The 7,410-nt window shown below is 31.3% G+C and overlaps 1 non-coding gene across 1 annotated transcript; it reads left to right on the top strand.

The window, feature by feature from the left end:
• Positions 1 to 4,991: 4,991 nt before the first annotated feature.
• On the top strand, positions 4,992 to 5,098 carry LOC114580265. The gene has a single exon (XR_003701623.1). It is a non-coding gene; the product is annotated as a small nucleolar RNA R71 (small nucleolar RNA).
• The last annotated feature ends 2,312 nt before the right edge of the window (positions 5,099 to 7,410 follow it).

The raw sequence follows: 7,410 nt of genomic DNA, 5'->3' as shown, positions 1-7,410 counted from the left end.
TACAAGCGCATACAATGCATAGAAAATGTAAAAGAGCATTGCGCTTTCTCTGTGGATTACAATTGTGCTCATTGTGCGCTTTCCCGCTAGATTCAGTGCGCTTTTTATGTGCATAGACTGCAAAAGAGCTGCAAACACAATCATTTTCTATAAAATCATTTATTGACTTTCACTACAGTGCAACCAAAAAAGCAGTTAAAGTGCTTTATTTCTTTTAACTGCGTTATCATTGCGTTTCGACTACAATTTGATGCACTTCATTGTGCTTTTGGTGTGCTTTCGATGCGCTTTATTCGTGCTTTCTCCACGGTTTCGCTATACTTTTGCTATGCTTTCACTGTGCTAAGTGTAATATTAATAAATGAGGTGTTAGATATGTAAAATGATAGGTATATAGTGGTATGCATGTAAATTTCCCTATTTAAAATTTTTAATTAGATTTCTTTTTTATTTATGTCTTTTCAGTCGACCTTTTGTGTTTTTTTATGATAGGTTTAGGATTAGTGTTCCATTTTAAGAAAAACTCTCAAATCTAAATTTTTAGGAATCCTGATAATGCTCTGAAAGAAAAAATGAAGAACAACGTTATTATATTTGCGAAGATGGAATGCTCACAGGATACGAATGATGAAAGGAGGTATGAAAAAGTTGACGAATCGGAAGTTGATTTGGCTAGAATTGTTGAGGGTTTCAACTTATCGATAAATTTCTACCTCATCCCAAGTTATTTTAATGGTTTTCAAAGTTTTTAAAATTTTAGAGAGTTCTAAAACAAAGCTACATAAAGAAAGCACATCAATGCTCACTACAAGTGCATACAATGCATAGAAAATGTAAAAGAGCACTGTGCTTTCTCTGTGGATTACAATTGTGCTCACTGTGCGCTTTCCCACCACATTCAGTGTGCTTTTTATGCGCATAGACTGCAAAAGAGCAGCAAACACAATCATTTTCTATAAAATCATTTATTGACTTTCACTACATTGCAGCCAAAAAAGTAGTTAAAGCGCTTTATTTCTTTTGACTATGCTATCATTGCATTTCCGCTGCAATTTGATGCACTTTCATTGTGCTTTTAGTGTACTTTCGATGTGCTTTCTTCGTGCTTTCTCCACGGTTTCGCTATACTTTTGCTACACTTTCACTGTGCTTTACTTCGTATTACATGTTATCTATAAATGTGAAAAAGAAGCATATGATGCTTACTGCCATTATGCTCATAATATTGGTTTTGGTGTGCACAAGAATCATCATAGTTACTGGCCAAATTTGAAAAAAAAAAAAAGATAAAATCTTAAGACTTTGTATATTCAAAAGCTTGTTTTAAGAAGATATTTGATCTAAATTCTCAAATGAAGTATAAAAAATCAGAGACAATAACAGGTTATCTATCTTTAGTTAGGTTTACAGTTAATGAAGCTGAAAAATGAAATGTGAAAAAAGTTATTGAATCACACGACCGTGAATTGGCTAGGCTAGAAGACTGACACCTCCTGAGATCATGTCTGAATATTGATGATGAGAAAGCTTCAGTTCTGAAATCAAAGACAAAAGTAAGAATCATTGATGCGTTCTCTTACCTTGTAGATGAAGTTGGAGGTATCGAGTATGTTGGATTCTCTAAGAGTGATGCATGCAACTTTATTCAGAAGAAGAAAAGAGCAAAGATTAAATTTTGGGATACTAATTCTTTAATTTAATTATTTAAAGATTGTCAAGTTGATTAAAACATATTCGTATGGGACATCAAAATTGATGAATTTGATTGATTATTAATTATTTTTAGGTTGATGGGATAAGTATGATAGATTATGACTGTTTTGTAGATGTGGTGATTTTTAATGCTATTTATAGGCTAAATAAATATAATTTAGTTTGTGCACCATTTGTCGGTGTTAATAATCATTGGCATAACATTTTACTAGGGATTATCTTTTTGTTAGAAGAAATAATTGAATCATTTACATAATTGTTTAAAATATTTACACAAATAATATGTGATAAACATCCTATGACTATATTTACTAATCAGGATCAAGCAATGACTAGGGCCATAAAAGTTTTATTACCTCACACTCGTTATAGATTATGTCAATAACACATATCTAAAAAGGTTACATCAAAAGTTGGGTGCTTCAATAGCAACAACAATGTCAGAGGACTCATTTATAAGTGTTTGAGCAAGTGTAACTCTGAGAAGGAGTTTGAGAAAATATAGGCTGAAATGATTAAGGAAAGGAACATCCATAATTGGTTGGAGAATCTTTATAGGATAAGGAAAAAGTTGTCAATAACATTCAATAAGGACTATTTTTTCACTTTGTTGTGCTTTAACTACACTCACTATTTTTTATTACTTTGCATTTATTTCGCAATGAAAGCATAGAAAAAGCACAGTGAAAGCTCAACGAAAGCACAGTGAAAGCGTAGAAGCAAATGAACCTCAACAAAAAATATATAAGAAATGATATTCAACCTAGTTTTGAAAACTTAAGATTTTATAAAGTTATACAACCTAGTTTTGAAAACTTAAGAAATTGATATAAGAACTAACTTTTTGGAGAAAATTTAAAATATATATGGCAACATATGGACATAATCATGCTTGAGGGTCCCTGGATTCTTCCCAGATGAAGGGGAAAGCCTATGAAAGTTCACTGGGCTCGAAGGAGGCGAGTTCAGGCCCTGGGGAAAGCTTTACACATGCCTTATGACAGGGGGATCACTAGGACTTGATCAACCAGGTCAAACCAAGACTTGTGTTTGAGTTCAATGTACTTTTAGTGATGTCTAGGATGCATTAAAAGAGGTTCTATGACTTAGTTTGATTGAGCCATGTTGAAGTTTCGAGGAAACTTCACTTTGTCCTTAAGGGGCATTTTGGTCAAGTGGGATCATAATGAACTTTGGGTCAACTAGGGCCCACCAAAGTGTAGTTTTGTGGTTTACATGTCAAAACAATGGTTATGGACATGTTAAAGTGTTTTGGGGAAGGTCCCAATGTCAAATTCCACAAGATACAAGGTATAATAGCACGGGCTATAAATATTTAAAGATTTTGATTAGCCTTTGGATTTCAATTAAGTTTTTGGGGTTAGAGGTCTTGGATTGATCTTAAATTTAGAAGGTTGACCCTTGAGACATTACTAATTAATATGCAACTGAAAAATCATGGATCCAAATTCATTTGATTTGGTTATGAGGTAATTGAAAAATCACCCAAAAAGGGTTACAGGACATGAGGCTTTTGACCTTGAGTTTTGGTTTCAAATTCTGGATTTGAATGTAGTTTTGGGTTTGATTGGTTGAATTTGATTTACCCATATCAATGACAATCATTTAGGTGATTGTGTGTAGCAGGTGACCACTACTTGATGAGATTTGGATTTTATTTGAATTTAGTTGGAATTTGGACTTGATTTTGGTTTTGGATTTGATTTTGATTGATGAACCTCATACAAAGATGATGTCAGCAGCACTACGTCGCTTAAAACACACAAAAAGATAAATGAGTTAAATCGACATATGTTGTAGCAGGACGGGACACATGGTATAGCGACGCTTGGTTTTGGAAACCAAAGCATTTCTTTATGCATGGGAATATGCTACAACGTTAACACATACAAGTTTTGTGGAATTTAAAAAATTCTAACAACGTCACACCATAAATAAAATAATAATGAATTTGACCTAACACATCGGCTTTGGAAATAGCGCTATGGCGCCCACCAAAGTGCCATAATAGAAAAGTTAGGATAATACATCTGCTTTTTGAACTAGCAGAATTACCTTTTGACTTTTTGGACCTAACATCGCAATGCTTAAAGGGATACTACTGAGGCGTTGTATGGGTAACTGATGTACATTGTACTGTTGCAGTTCAAATAAGTATTTTTCCTGAGAACTTAGCATTGCAGTGCTAATTTTGAATGTCACTGTGCTAATCATGTGAATGCTGTAGTGCTTTATTCCCTAGTGCTGAAACACTAGTTCATAATTTAGTACCTCAATTTCTCTAGATTTAAATCATAACTTTGCTCAAAATCAATTATAAACATACAAATAATGTAAAATATTTAAGAAAATAAAACATGAAACATCAAACATCAAAATAATTACAAATTACAAAGCACACATAAACGCAAAGATGGATTACCTCCCAAACAACATTGCGTTTATAGTCATTAGCTAGACTTGCCTATATTTATTAATTTAACTGAAATAATTCATTACCACTCCTTAAGTTGTTTCCATTGGTGTCATTTTCTTTATCTTTGGGGTTAACTTCAATATTACTAGGAAAAGACCCAAGAGGTCTACTACCGAAAGAAATTGTAAGCTATCATAATTGAGTTTTCAAAATTTGAATTAAAGCTCCTTGACTTTATAATTAAGTTCCTAATTGAATCACTACCTCTTTCAAAAATAACTTTATATTCTCATATTGACTATTTTGATTAAATCCTTGAGGATAAGAATTTATAGGATTCACAACAGGTTGTTGAGGATTATTCTAATTTTCTCCTTAGTTAGATTGTCATGAATTTCATTGATTATTTTCACCAACATTGTTTAACTAACTAAAATTAGGGTGGTTCCTCCAACATGGATTGTATGTATTAGAATAATAATTATTTTATTTTTTAATATCTAAAGCACTAATATCCTCGACAAAATTCAAACGATTCTCTTTTAATTGAATAGATGAGTTAGATCATGAGTTAAATCCAATAGTTTATAGTTTCTTTGAAATAACATCCACCTAAGCAATAAGAATAGACAAAACATCATATTCATAAACTCTAGCTACTCTTTTAGAATTCACTCTATCAACAGGCTATTGAAAATTATTGGTAGCAATTTTCTCAATCAATTCATAAGCATTCTCAAATGGCTTAGACATTAATGATCATCCAGATGTAGCATCTATGATTAGCCTAAGAGATCCTACTAATCAATTATAAAAGATTTGAATAATCAATTAATCAGGTAAATCATGGTGAGGATATTTTCTAAGCATCTTCTTAAATCTCTTCCAACTTTTATAAACAGATTCCCCTGCAAATTGGGCAAAAGAAGACATATCATTTTTAAGTTTAACATTTTTTTTAGGTGAGCAATATTTTATAAGGAATTCATGCGCCAACTCATTCCAAGTGGTTATAGAACTCGGGGCAAAAAATCTAACCTATTTTAGCATTAACCCTCAAAGAAAATTGGAACATTCTAAGTATAATTGCATTATCATTGATATCATTGTACTTAAAAATTATACAAATTTTTAAGAAACTGACTAAATATAAGTTATGATCTCCAATAGTTCTCCCGAATTAAAATTTTTGTGCCATTTGAATAATAATAGGTTTCAATTCAAAATTATTAACATTGATAGAAGGTATATTAATACTCTGATAATTTTTTTCTATTACAAGATTAACATACTCTCTAAGTGGTCTAGCATGATATTGATCTTGAACTGGGTCAGGCATTGCTAATTTTTTTTTTTAAATTTTTTTGTAAGGATCATTTCTATTTCTGGATTAAATAATAAAGTATCTTTACTCGATTTATTAAATATACAACAGGATACAACAACTAAAAATAGAAACCAAACAATCAAACAAAAAACATTTTTGGATTTTTTGAATTTTTAATTTTAACAATTAAAATAAAGATAAAGGATATAAGTATGTCTAAATATGCACTTGTTTCAATAATTTAATAAATTGCAACAGGCACATTACTTCCCCGGCAACGACACCAAAAATTTGATGGGGGCATATGATGTGATAAGACAATGACAAACTAATAAAAAACTAACTAGATTTGAAATATGTTTAGATTTTTTTTTAATATAAAATTTTAAAAACCTACTAATTTACACAAGTATACTTGCTAAATTAAGTAATAAAGTGATAAGTAAAGTTTCAAACCTAGAAGGAAGTAATTTACTTTAATGCAACAAAACTATTACTCCTTACTCCAAATGCATGAACTTATTATACTAAAATGAAAATGAGGTTTTTGAGTTCCCACTAGTAAAAAATAAAAAATAATAAAGTTGATATAATTTTAATAAAGTATTTTGGACTAATGTGTGTAAATAACATATTTTTCTTAATGAAACTCTTAATTATAGATGCGGATCAAAATATGTACATCCCTAAATCTCTATCGAGCTTGTAGAGATAAAAAAAGATTGTTAGTCTCCCTATATTTTTTTTTTTTATCTCTATAGAACCTAGAATATTCAAATATATTATGTCTAGACATGCCAATATTTCATTTCAATATTCATAATTATTCTTGCATTTCTCCATCGAGGCTATACATCACACTATATTTTAACTATACATATGACCATTATATGCATTAAATTAAGAATGAGAGATATTGAAAACGTCATTATTTCTATTAAAGAATAAAAGTATATTAGTATTTAATATGCTATTTACATTATTAGTCAAAAATATAAGATCGACCCAAACATGGAATAAATAACAAGTAAACTCATATTTTTTTATTCATAGAAGAATAAAGTACAAGAGAAGTAAGAAGTTTATCACTAGGATGGATCTAAGTATCTTCTTTATACTCCTTACTCTACTTACAGAGTTGTCAATAAAAAAATAGGCTAATCCCTCTAAGGAGTGTATCTTTCACTTCCCTAATCTCCTTACACTAAGAAAATGCTAAATTACACTCATGTAACTAAACTGTCCAAATAATAAAACTAACTTCAATTTATAGTAAGTACAGGAATGGACTCTAGCTCCACAGTGCTAGATTAGGTAGCACTACGACAGTGAAAAATAAACTAGTGCCTTAGCGCTGTCATATTGCCTCCGATGTGGCATTAGGTGAAATGGCATGGTTACAACTTGAATTAGTGTGTCTCTTCACTAAATTGACACAACTCATAGCAGATATAATTACTACGCCATTGTGATGTAAAATGTGAGCATTGTGGCGCTTGGAATGACTTTTTAATGACGCAACGCTAGAAGGCTGGCGCTACCACTTTGAATCTTTCCTAAACACCCAATATTGTGGTGTTGTGACGTGCTATAGCATTGACATCAGTGACACTATGGTGCTTGTAAACAAAGAATTTCAGCACCGCCGCATTAAAATTGGACCTCCGAAGTAGATTGATACGGCACTGCAGCATTAAACTCGTTGATGCTGCCTAACACTTATAAATTTGGCTTTTTCCTACATAATTTTATTACAAAAAATATCAAACAAAATATTTCAGTGTATTTAATATAAAAAAAATAATACATAATTTAAACTTATCACCCTCATCTAATATGCCCTAAATCCGGCCTGATTAGATAAACGGGTAAAAAATCATGACAAAGACCCAGCCCGCTAACACTATTAGCTGACAAGGTGATCGAGAGCTGA

The sequence above is a fragment of the Dendrobium catenatum genome, unplaced genomic scaffold, assembly GCF_001605985.2.
Source record: "Dendrobium catenatum unplaced genomic scaffold, ASM160598v2 fragScaff_scaffold_908, whole genome shotgun sequence".
NCBI classification, from domain to species: Eukaryota; Viridiplantae; Streptophyta; class Magnoliopsida; order Asparagales; family Orchidaceae; genus Dendrobium; species Dendrobium catenatum.
Note: the sequence above shows the minus strand (reverse complement) of the source record. Positions and strands in the feature narration are given on the sequence as shown.